This window comes from Octopus bimaculoides, chromosome 15, assembly GCF_001194135.2.
Source record: "Octopus bimaculoides isolate UCB-OBI-ISO-001 chromosome 15, ASM119413v2, whole genome shotgun sequence".
Lineage (NCBI taxonomy): Eukaryota > Metazoa > Mollusca > Cephalopoda > Octopoda > Octopodidae > Octopus > Octopus bimaculoides.
The window spans coordinates 24,975,176-24,988,640 of record NC_068995.1 but is presented as its reverse complement, the minus strand read 5'-3'; the positions used below and the strand labels follow the sequence as shown (position 1 = coordinate 24,988,640).

Genomic DNA, 13,465 nt, shown 5'->3' with positions numbered 1-13,465 from the left:
GCTGCTAGAATAAGAATAGCCTGGGCAGAGTTCAGAGAGCTCTTACCTCTGCTGGTGACAAAGGCCTCTCACTCAGAGTAAAAGGGAGACTGTATGACGCATGTGTACGAACAGCCATGCTACATGGCAGTGAAACATGGGCCATAACTGCTGAGGACATGCGTAAGCTTGCAAGGAATGAAGCCAGTATGCTCCGATGGATGTGTAATGTTAGTGTGCATACTTGACAGAGTGTAAGTACCTTGAGAGAAAAGTTGAACCTAAGAAGCATCAGTTGTGGTGTGCAAGAGAGACGATTGCGCTGGTATGGTCATGTGGCAAGAATGGATGAGGATAGCTGTGTGAAAAAGTGCCACACCCCAGCGGTTGAAGGAACCTGTGGAAGAGGTTGACCTAGGAAGACCTGGGATGAGGTGGTGAAGCACGACCTTCGAACATCAGGCTTCACCAAAGCAATGATTTGTGACTGAGACCTTTGGAAATATGCCGTGCCTAAGAATACCCAGCAAGCCAAGTGAGCCCATAATCCGAGGCCTCTGCCAGGGGTGTAGCCAGCCCACTTATGCGTACCTTTCTTTCATTGGACACTAAACTCTGCTTGCGAAGACCTGTTGAGGCAAGTGAAATCGAAATCGAACCAAATTTGACGACTGGCACCCATGCCAACCTCTCCTTCACTGGACACTAAACTCGTGATGGCACCTGTACCAGTGGAGCGCTAAGAGTACCGTCCGAGCGTGTTCATTGCCGGAGCAGCTGTCTGGCTTCCGTGCCAGTGGCACATAAATAGCACCATTTGAGCGTGATCGTTACCAGCGTCGCCTTACTGGCACTTGTGCGAGGTCTTTACCAGCGCCGCTGGACTGGATCCTGTGCAGGTGGCATGTTAAATACACCATTTTGAACATGGCCGTTGCCAGTACCGCCTGACTGGCCATCGTGCCGGTGGCACATAAAAGCACCCACTACACTCTCAGACCAGTTAGCATTAGGAAGGGCATCCAGCTGTAGAAACCAGATTGGAGCCTTGTGTAGCTATCTGGTTTGCCAGTTCTCAGTCAAATCGTCCAACCCATGCTAGCATGGAAAGCGGATGTTAAACGAGGATGATGAACTGTGTACAGGCTAGCTTTTGCAACAACAGGTATCTTTAGAAATATTAGTCATATAAAGATGATATTATTACAAATGTTTTTTTTTTACTTGCTACATCCTTGGAAATTGAAATAAACAAAATAACAAATCCATTTCTATATTATGTTTTTTCATACACACACCACCTAATAGGGAACTGGATTAAAACTTTATCACTATCATAACAACCGCTAACAATATGATAATGGTGGTTCATATGACTGAAATGTTCTAAACAGTTACAGTCAGTCTGGCATATTAATAACCATTTACCTACACTTCATATAAGATCATAAACTGTCTTGTCAAGTGAAATTTATAATTATTTTATACCCATATCAATATGCAGAGATTTTAAAGCAACAGTAGGCTGGTGCAATCGTTTTATGAACAGGAAAAAATCTGGTAATAAGGGAGAAAATAAAAATCACTCAAAAACTCCCGAGATTTTTCCATCACAAAGTAACCAGCTTTCACCAGTTCATCATCCAGCTGAGAAAAAAAGCATCAGTTTTCATTGTCTCATATTGGAAATATAGATGAAACTCCATTAAACTTTGACATGCTGGGTAACAAAACGGTAGATTTGAAAGGAGTAAAAACAGTGGACATTAAAAGCACAGGATATGAGAAAACGAGGTTTATGGTGATATTATGCAGCATGGCTGACAGTACAAAATTAAAACCTATGGTTATTTTTAAACGTAAAACATAGCCCAAAACAGATTTTCTCCCTGGCGTTTTTGTTCATTTTCACGAGAAAGTGTTGATGGATGAGAGTGGTGTGAAATTATGGATTGAGACTATTTGTAAAAGTGGCCAAGTGGAATACGAAACGAACGCAGCTTATTGGTTTGGGATATGTTTCGTAGCCATGTAACGACAAATATTAAAACCCAGTTAGCCAAAACCAATACTGATATTGCTGTTATTCCTGATGGTTTGACTTCTATTGTACAGCCACTTGATGTCAGTTTAAACAAACCATTTAAAGATAATGTGAGAGAGCAATGGAATGACAGGATGATGAATGGAGAAAATCTTTTACAAATGGTGGAGCTATGCATGCTACCTCACTTGAAGTTCTCTGTGATTTTGTTATAAAGGCATGGGACAAAGTTAAAGTAGAAAATGTGATAGAATCATTTAAAAAAATGCAGTATCTCTAATGCCATGGATGGTACTGAAGATGATATTCTGTACAATAGTAATGACAAAGTTGATTTTGATTCACCAGAGCCAGACTGGAATCCTTATGATGATGACATATGTAATGAATCTTGTGATATATGTGAGAAACTTTTAGAAACAGATAGTGATGATTGTGAAGAATTTGATGGGTTTTAGATAAATACATGTGGCAGGTTTGATGTTTTATTAATATTATTTATTTTGATAGGAAAAAAAAAATTATAATGTCTTATGTTTTAAATACACCTACTGTAAAATAACTTTATTGGAAAATTAAGGTTGTGTGTGATCCAAATTGTGTTATTTGCCATCAAATGATAATAGATATTTTATTAAAAATATAAATATGTAATTCTAAATGTTATTACTACAGTTATACATCACTATTAGAATTTTTGAAAGGTTAATGAAAGATAAAGGTTACTGTGAGCACAACCATAACTCAATGCTTACATTTTCTCAGCTTAGCTTGCATAGATAAAAGTTGATTTCAATGATTTAGAATTATCTCTCAAATAGGCTATTTATTATGAAGATATGCCAATAACATATAAAGTAAAAATGTTTTTATTACCTATATTATACTTTTTTTAATATCTTGTTAATCTGTTCATGTATGTCTGTGGTTACCACACCGAGGTTGCAGTTAACTTGCTCGTAACATCACTTAAAATTTAAAGTTTGGTTTTTAGAAAGATAGTAGATGACCCTAAATTTTTAGGGTAAATTTTAGGATTTAAAGGTCATGTTATATGCAAAAATATACAGTACTTTCCTTATTTTTAGATATGTTTATTCCAACTGTATCAGTTTTATATACTACCTTAAATTGAATGAAGACTTTTCTTCCAGTCTGCCCACAGATATATGTGTGATGTGTGTCAGCTTTTGGGTGATGCAGTCTAAATTTTGTCAATGAATTTCTTGTTTTTGTGTCTAGTTTCTTCAGGATTTTTAATCATGCACAAATGAGATGTGGTCCAAAATCCATTGAAGAGGGTTATCATTCCAAATTAGAACTGACTTACACAATGACAAGCCATCTAACCCATGCCAGCATAGAAACACAGATATGAGACAACGACATTCCAGTTTACAATGCTGAAGCTGTGCCTTGCTACTGGGACAATTCATTTTATCATGTAGCTAGACATCAGCTAGTTTTTAATAAATGCTTCCATCTTTTTTCTCAAGTTAGTTTTTTAAAGATGATTCTAGTAATATGTTTATCTTTAGAGCCTATCCAAGCAATAAATTCTTTTGATTCTGTCTGCAGTCTTATAATATTGTCTTATTTATCAGTAACTGATTTTTACAATTCCTTCTGTTCTTTACAAAGGTTGCTTTTGTTGAGGTGTTCATACAAACTATGAGAAATCAGCAAGCAGTTTTTAGAGTTATCTACCTCTGTAATTTAGTAGAAGGATTAATTTTCTTGGCATTAACCGTTTTGCTATTAATTATTTTATCAAAGCATTTGGCAATATAAGAGTGCTTCAGCCTATATTTTTCTTCTTTTTCTTTACTTGGTTGAAGCTTTTCTGTTTTGTATATTTAATTACCTGTAAAGGGCTTGTTTATCATCTCAAAACATTTTATTTTGTTTGATTTGTTTCTAAAATACTATGTTCTCACTTTCAACTACTGAATTAATATTTCATATTAAAATCCTGTTTGTCTTGAATTCTGAGTTTCTATGAAATTTTATTTCTATTTTATTTATTTTTGGTACATTTTGGGTTTTGCTGTTTCAAGCTATTTTCTTCCTCTTGCAATTTATCTGCTGTTGAATCTTTTGTTTTCAAATGGAATCAATTTTAGGCTTCCTAGTATTCTTCCTTATCATGATACCTACTGATATAATTATGCACACACTGTACACACACTTTTTGTTTTAAACTATTATATCTGTTTTAATCATTTTCTCTGTTATTATGTCATATAATCAGCTTGTTTGATTAGGGTTCTATTTTTCATATTGAATGACAGTGTACTAGTTGTAGTCTGTCTACAGTTTATATAAATTTTATCTCTTTAGACTTCTACTAAATTTGGTCTTAGAGCATTTGTCATTTGTGTTGGCATTAATTATTCTCCATTAATATTCATTATTTGACCATGTTAGGTTTTGTAGTTTTAAACAGAAGTTTCAACCATGAATCAATAAAACATTATGCAACATAAAATTTAAAAAAAGAGCCTTAATTAAACAACCATGCATCACAAATAATTATGCAACAAATATGTGAAATAACATGGCTTTAAATCAACATCATAATTTCACAGATCCAAGACTAAGCACCTCCTAAACGAAAGCATTAAATAAAATAAAGGAAAACAAAAACAAAATAAAAGGAGGACAGCTACTCACTGAGAATCAGATTGTTGTGATCTCCTGAGAACCCTGTTTTGATTAAGTATTCTTTACCCTCTCAGAATAACAAAGCATTTGCTCATTTGAAACTAACCATTATACATATTTCATAAAATTTATCCAAGAGCAGGACACTCTTGTTTTCATCTTCACATCTTACACTTCAAGGAAAGTTAAGGTTTTATCAGCAACTTGGCTACTGTCTTTTCAAACTAATGTATCAAATTTTTTCTCACTGTGCCTCTTGAACTTACCCCCATATTGTTAGTGCATAATACAAGTAGTATTGCCAGGTCAAGATGTTTTAGAAATTGACAATAATGCATCACCTGAAACAATTAAATTCACCATACTTCTTATTAATGTTCAGAGAATCACATGAGTCTACATTATTTTTGTCTTCCATTAACCCTCTGCAGAATGTCATATTGCACAACCTGGTCAAACATGGTGGGATTCATTCCTTGCTAACAGCACAACTTGGTTTTTCTCTATTGTCGTATGATTTGAGCTAAACATTACAACAGTGTAGAACAGTGGTTCTCAACCAATTTTTACAGCCCCTTTGATTCCTATTTTACTCAGGTGGATGCTCATAGACATTTGATGTTTAAAATAATTGTATTATATTTTTATGATTAAATATTATTGGGAACTGTATAAAAAAAATTGTTAAAATATTTTGCGTATTGTAGGAGTATAACTGACTTATTGCACATGTATTTTAAGAACCACAGCTTGAGAAACACTGGTGTAGATCATGGGACAATGGCCTGTCTGCTTAAGGGCAACTACAGATAGCTTTTTCCAGTAGTGGAAGAACTGAACTTAGCACTGCAAGACGGCAAAATAGTCATTAATTCTATGGTTTTGTAACTGTCTACTTCCAGTCATGTTATGTATCTCGAGTTAGATGTGTCAGTTGTTAACAACTGAGTTTCTTTATGCTTGTGATCAGATATGAACCTGACCTCCTTAGTACAAATGTGTTTATTTCAACACATATCAGTTAGCTTCCAAGTAACAATGTTGTCAACTTATTCTTAAACATTATCTTTTATACAATAGTGACAGATAAATCCAAGAATTCATTTTATCATGTAGCTAGACAACAGCTAGTTTTTAATTTCAATGAGTTAGCATTTTCAAATTCATATTGAAACAATTCTACAAACAGTTTTAATATTAAATTTTCAGAAGTTTTTATCAACTCGATTCACTGTTTTAATAAATATTATAGTTTACAGCTGTTTTACTTCATAATTTAGAAGCATTTAATGAAAAGTAAACAATTAACAAGTGAATTCCATAATATACATCCTGAATGTAAGCATTTCAGTTAAAAGTATGAATGTCACAATTACATTTCCTTATTCATTGAATTTTACGTTTTCTGTATTTGCAAGAAATAAGTACAGAAATTTATATAACTTAATGTATAACACACCAAAAATTGCATTCCGAAGATTTCTTATGGAATAGAAAATACTTCAGCTCAGACTCTCATAAGAGTACTGCTTCCATATCTAAAGCAGTAGTGTAACTGCTATGAAGCATTGTAAACTCCGATACATAAAGCTGTCTAACTAATAACCTTGAATCACCAAGACATTACAACCCAACATTACATCCTACTTCTGTCTCTTCTATGGATAGAACAACAGTTTCTGTGTATAAGATACCATCCAAGAGTACACAAGCTATCTGATTCTTTAGCTCTCATTATCATTACTCATCATTACAACTCTGTATTAAACACTTTGATGAGTCCTTACTTCCCAAAACAGTAACAATCCGGAACTCTTTCACTGCTCAGGCTTCTCTAATAATATGGACATTCCTCCTCACCTCTGAACTGAATAAAATCTATTACATTATTTAGGCACGGATACCAGTTTTATATAGCTAGAATAGCTTACATGATTGCCGGACTATATAACCTGAATACAGTTGCCCACCTGTTCATGCTGACATGGGTTGAACAGAAGTTTTTGAGGCACCGTTATGGCTGTATGCCTTTCCTGTTGCCAACTCTTTAAATCACTTCTTACAACAAGCAAGGATATAGTGTACCTTTTCTAAAGATCAGGTGCACCCAATATTAACAATACATATTGCTAATGCAAAATACAATGATCAATGACAAAGATGATGATGATGAGTCTACGTTGACATTTGTATGGTAAAACTTTTGGGTTGCTATTCTATGAACTGACACTGGTGTATCTACTACAGTTACATCTATGGCAAAGCATATTTGCAAGGAAACTGCATAAAGTGTATGCATTAGTCATTCCCATTCATGCTGAAAGCATGCCTGAACACGACAAATTTTCGTTTCCTTTCTGTCCCTTACAAACTCTATAAGTCAATCGAAACATCATCATCAACATCATTATAATATACATACTGACTATATTTGTTTGCAAGTTCATTTTTTATCTCCATACTTGTGTGAGAATGCAAACATTAATTTTGCTTATGACATTTGAAAATACAATATGAAATCTAAGCAACAAATAAGAAGTAAGAAAACTACCTTAAAAGTTATCAAGTAGATACTTGATAACTTGATATTAGTGACTATATTCATGGAAATATCTAAATACTTAAAACTATACAGAAGGAAGGCTATATGGAGTTGATTGATTTGATGGTAGGACTGTCATTTAGCACAATTCTGCTCAATCAGAACTGACTTAGAGTTAACAACAACACTATACCAGAATAACACAAACCTCATACATATACACACACACACACACTTCACCATGAAGGTCATATAAAGCTGTAAATTTACACATACACTATGAGTAATGGCTAATTGTGTAGCCAATTAATTTATTAATACAATAACTTGTGGCTTGCCCAACATAAGTGAAAACAATTGTGCTGTATTTGTGGTGATGGAGGTTGCTGTTACTTATCTGTGCCTCTGTTTTAGCCACCTTCTTGTGTTATCTGACAGTAAAAATGCATGCTGTCTGGTGTGACAAGAATGGAGAAACATATTGCTCAGCTGTCTCAATTAATTACTGCCAAAAATGTTCTTTTTACAGGGCACAAGAAGATTGAATCATGTGATGGCTTGATGCTGGTTGCTTGCTTAACAGACCAATCACATAAAACTATTGTGATTTGATCTGACTTGTTACCTAACAGTTAGGTTTTGAATCATTGCTAGTTTCTTTTTATTTTTCACTCAGTCATTGGACCGCAGCTACTGTGTGTTAAGAAGCTTGCTTCCCAACTACATGGTTCTGGGTATGTCCCACGGCATGGCTTCTTGGGAAAGTGTCATCTACTATAGTCCCAGGCCAACCAAAACCTTGTGAGTGGATTTGGTAGATGGAAACTGAAGGAAGCCTGTCTGCTTGACAACTGGTGTTGGTGTGTTTACATCCCCGTAACTTAGCGGTTCAGCAAAAGAGACTGGGGTGGGGGTCGATTCATCGACTAAAAGTTCAAGGTGGTGCCTTAGTATGGCCACAGTTTAATGACTGAAACAAGTAAAAGATAAACAAATTGACTCCAGAAACCCAGAGCTTATTTTTTCACAGCTGATATTTATATCAGTTTCTTTTGCTGAACTGCTAGGATACAGGATGTAAACAAACAATGACTGTTTGCCAAACAATTATGGTGGGGCAGAAACAAAGACAAAGACACACATGTACATAAAATAAGTTTTCACAGTTTTCCTCAACCAGATTCACTCACACTACATTAATCAGCCCAGGGTTTCAGCAGAAGATATTTGCCCAAAGTGCCACACACTGAGAAATTTACCACGAACCATGTTGCTGCAAATTAAACTTCTGAACCACACAACCTTGCTTGTACTTACATACAGCCATACACACACACACACACTGTATACATACATACATACATATATATATACACACACACACAATGTATGCATAAATATATACACATACACAATGTATACATACATATACACATACACCTATATACATATATATATGCATATAAATATGTATATATATTTATATACATATAGATATACATGTATTATATATATGTATGCATATATTTACATATATACATACACACAACACATACATAAGGTCAATTTGCATGCAACACTTATAAAAATTGTTTTTGTTGTGGGTTCTTTCATGATTTAGGAATGTCAGATGAGGTATAATGTGTAGAAGAGAGAGAGAAAGAAAGAATTAGAATATAGACTAACAGAAGAGGGAAGGACTAATTTTTATTGGACAAAAAACCAAGAGCGGAAAATATTGTTCCTGCAAATCTTGCATTTATGATGCATTTTATTCCATGCCAACCATCTTTCTCTTTGATCGAGACACAATTTCCACATCTCTCATTCACTAAGATGCTACCTAATTCATAGTTGGTTTTTGGAAGTTATCATTTCTCGAACAATATTTGAAGGCAAACATCTGTATCAATAGGACTGTATCCAAATCTATGCTACCAGTTTATCCTTTTTTCATTTAATCAAGTTACCGGTCATTTGCCCTGCAGTATACTTTTATTTCTATACATATACCCTTCGTTATTCTAAAAAATTAAAACTTATACACATGGAATATTTGAATGAAAGAAGGCGGCGATTGGTGCGAGAAAGGAAGGTTAGACAAAAAATACAAGTACAAGCCCAGAGAAACAGCGAGTTATGCGGACTTTTCAAATATACAACAGGAAATTCCATGTCAAATAGACGCATTTTTCAGCCACAGAAAAACTGTTCAATTTAGAAATGCAGAAAAATGATGAAGATTATCCGAAGAAGATGTCATCACTTTATTTATATATTTTACGTTAGCCTAATTTATTCTATATTCACATAACCCGTCGTTTTCGACGGGTACTCTGTTGGTATGCATGCGTGTGTGCGTGCGCACTAGTGTTTATGTAACGTTTATACTCTGTACATTTTTATTATATTGGTTTGCAAGATAAGATATTTATTTCATGGTATTAAAAAATCGGCACACTAATAATTAGAACATCGAAGCATACATTTTTTAGATAGTAGACCATTACAATTATCAAAATCTAAAAATTATCAAAAAAAAAAAAAATCAGATGTATATGGAAAAAGATGAGGGCGCCGAATTCTAAGTATCGGCCAGTGCTGAAGTGATGTAGTTTACTTCTCTCTTGTGAAAACCACGATCGGTGCTAGATTTGAGCATTTACAGAGATTTATAGAGGAAACATGATAAAAATTGGATTAAACGAAACCCCTTTTATTCTCATGCACAGCGGCGTAAGAGAAATGAAAGTACTACAGCCGGGAATCGAAACCAGTAAACAGTCGTGACTTATTTAGGGGTTACTTGTACGGCGTTTGCTTTGTTCTTTCACATTAATTAAAACCAAAATAATTTCTACAAATTCTTAAAACAAGATCGGCTGACCAGTCATGTAATTGTGAAATAAGGGATATAGTTTGGAGACATAAGTCGGTGCTTGTTTTTTTACACGGTGACATTAATTACCTAAAATGTTAGCTGAAAATAAAAATAGCAGTTCGATAAATATAGAAAGCAACAGGCAATCACACATACATATTCATACACACACATACACAAAAACGTGTGTGGATGCATGTATGTGTATATATTTGCATATATATATATATATATATATATATATATATATATATATAGTTGCATGTGATGTGTGTATTTTTGTGTGAATGAAAGGCAAATAAATATATTTATAGCTTACCTGGATTAATTAAATTGGAATGCAATAATGCTGAATAGAATAAACAGATATACAAAATACTAAACGAAAACAATCCAACGGTAAAGAAAAGCTTACTCTTTCTTTCTCTCCACTCTATCATTTATCTAATCATCTAGTAATCAATCCAATAACGAGTCTTTTTTTTTAGCGAAATCATTAAAGAAATATCTACCTATCCTTCCCTCACTCACGTCTCATCAATTGAGCTGTACTTCCCTGTCTTTCTCTAGTTGTGTCTTTCTGTCTTCGCTAGTTTTCGATTTCACTGTTGGCCTTACTAGGAGCAAACAACTCGTGCTTTTCAAGAGATGCTCTTTTTCACATTAAAATAGCATCACGTCTACACGCACATTTAAGAGAGACATATATCTATGTACAGATTCATCCATATGTATGTCTCTGTAGTGAGTTGATGTAAAATCGTTCAGAAAAATAAAAAGGAAAGTAATATGAGTTAAAAAAAAATAAGAGAATACAATGATTCAATCAGAGTCCATATTTAGTTTCCTTTTAGTGCGGTGAGGTTGAAATAGAAATGACATCCACTATAAACTATAATTTATCAACGTCAGTTGACTACTGTAAAATCTTACACTTTTTTTTTTTTTTTTATCTAACACAAGGTGATTTCTTTAAAACAGCATTGCATCTACTTCGAAATCGCTTCGCTCCGTTTCTGTCAAAGATATAATTTATTTATTTGTGAATGCATATGTAATCTTTAGTTTCACACCGTTACTTTACTGCTGCTGCTAATAACATTTGCAAACACTCCCTACAGGCGTGTATACTATACATAGCTCGAAACTAATTTCTCCTGTTCGTTTCCAACCTTTTATATACTGTTAATATTTTCGCCTACTCTCTCTTTCTCACTAATATTCTGTCTTACACTTCTGTTCTTTTTTCTTAATTCATGCATCCATCTAATTATTCTCTCTCTCTTTCTATTTTGTTCTGTCGATTTAGTCTTCAACACACTCTTTCTGTCTTTTAGCGCTTTTTACAGATACTATATTCACCCCCTCGTACTGTTGCACTGCTCCGGTACTCTCTTCACATTCATCACACTTTTGTAATATACCATACACCACTGTTGTAGTCTACTATGCACTCCTATTCATGTGTTTTCTTTTACTTCTTTCAAATTACTCTTTCTCTAATTTTTTTTTTGTTTCATATCGTTTGGTTGAAACAGTCACTCCTCTCACCTGTAAAGATGGACAACATCTGATTTTTTGCCTTGAATACTTTTAATATTATTTATTTTGTTTCTTAGACAAAGGAATACGAAGAGTGTCTGTAGTTTTCGTTGGCCTTCTCACCGGGGGAAGTCCTTGCTGATGTTCTGTTTGAAATTGAGGATAAGAGTGAGCTGAAAATTACAGTTTGAGAATAATAGTTTAAGCAAATATTTTATTAAAGGTTGTTGAAGACACATTGTGCTGATGTAGGGTGGTGAGACTTGTGTATCAAATGGGTGGTGCAGAGGTTGCTGTATTTTGTGGTGCAAGTCCAGTTAAAAGGGACAGAGCATGATACACCAGCAGGGTAAGGCCTGCAACATGATTGCCATTTTCTTTTAATGCTATCTAAAGCGTCTATGTATGTAGTGGTTGCTCAGAATTAGGTAGAAGTGAGCAGTATTCTGATGTGATGTTCAAGAGCTGAAGTATTTTTGTCCCTGAATAGGTAGACTGGCTTTGAACTCTGGTTTTGGTTGTTGAAGACTATCATTGTAAAGCCTTGCACATACATTTATTGATATTGTGTCTTGTGTGTATCTAATGTAAATTGTATTGCATGTGAATGACGGGTCTATAGGAAAAGACGGATAGGGAGTTATCATTAGCACTTGAGTAACTATTGTTAAAGGTATCAGGAAACAGTCATTTACATGTTGAAAGGATAACGTGTAAGAAATAACAGTACACCAGAGTAAATGGAATTCCGTCGTCACACACTATTATAGAATGGTCTTAGTAGAAAGTTTTGGTCTAAGACGCGGATATCTATGGCATGTAACTTTGCAGGAAGGGTTTCATGTCAATCACTGTGGAAGGCAAGAATATTGTTTTTCAAGAGTAAGAGAGCTTTGCTGTGAATTTCCGATAGATTTAAGCATGTAGAAGTTGTACAGAGAGTTACTAGGACAAGGAAAAAATTCGATGTGATAAAAGTTAATTTGTTTATGACTTTGTATCACGTTTTAAATACTGGCAGAGAGAGAGAGAGAGAGAGAGAGGTGTTTGGTGATATTAAGAGTTAGTTCTGGAGAACAATGAGGACAATGGAACATACAAATGCATCAAAATATTAAAAATAAAATACATCGAAGTGCTTGAAAACAATTTAATACCTGTGGCATCTTAATCTTAAACGTAACTAGGTGGACAATACACCTTACTTCCTTTCGATGAATTTTTCAGTTCTATTCGAGTAATGTCAAGGATGTCTACTGATACAATTCGATACTGATGTTCGATTCCTTTGGATACCCGGTTCAAATACAAATATTTTACCTTTTTTTATTCACTTATGTATCTATTTATTGATTCATTTTGTCTAAATCTTGACTAGCTCTTGACATCGTATACCGACAATTTTGCCAAATTACTTCAAAGAGCTAAAGTGTCGTCAACTCATGGATAGGGAATCGCTGAAATTACTAGATAAGTTTTGAAACAAATGAAGATTCATTTGGTGGTATTGTACCGAAGGTAGAAACACACCATTCCTCCTCAGAATCCGCATTACTATGAAGCTGAAGTGAGACTGTTTCCTTTTCTTTTATTGCCTATTACCGGCGCACATAGAGGGGACAATACAGTATGATCTGGTGGTCATATACAACAAAGGAGAGTAAAAATTTAAAATGACTGAATGAAAAGCCGAGTGGGACACAAAAGTCATTTACATACAATGAAAGACAATATGGGGTTTAAAAGACAGGAATGCTCCGACCCCACGAGCCCTGTCTTCTCTACCGACACCTTTGGTAATCTCTATGACGTG

The 13,465-nt window shown here is 34.5% G+C and overlaps 1 protein-coding gene across 4 annotated transcripts in view; it reads right to left on the bottom strand.

Annotated features, from left to right (window-relative positions):
• LOC106872103 (pyroglutamyl-peptidase 1) overlaps nt 1–11,253 on the bottom strand; it is a 35,529-nt gene extending 24,276 nt beyond the window's left edge. Inside the window, exon 1 of one of the 4 annotated variants that reach the window (XM_052973203.1) lies at nt 10,430–11,253. The gene's annotated coding sequence lies outside the window, so the exon portion shown is untranslated. The remainder of the gene's footprint in view (nt 1–10,429) is intronic. The other 3 variants (XM_014918962.2, XM_014918963.2, XM_014918961.2) reach the window with 3 other exon arrangements.
• Between the last annotated feature and the right edge of the window lie 2,212 nt (nt 11,254–13,465).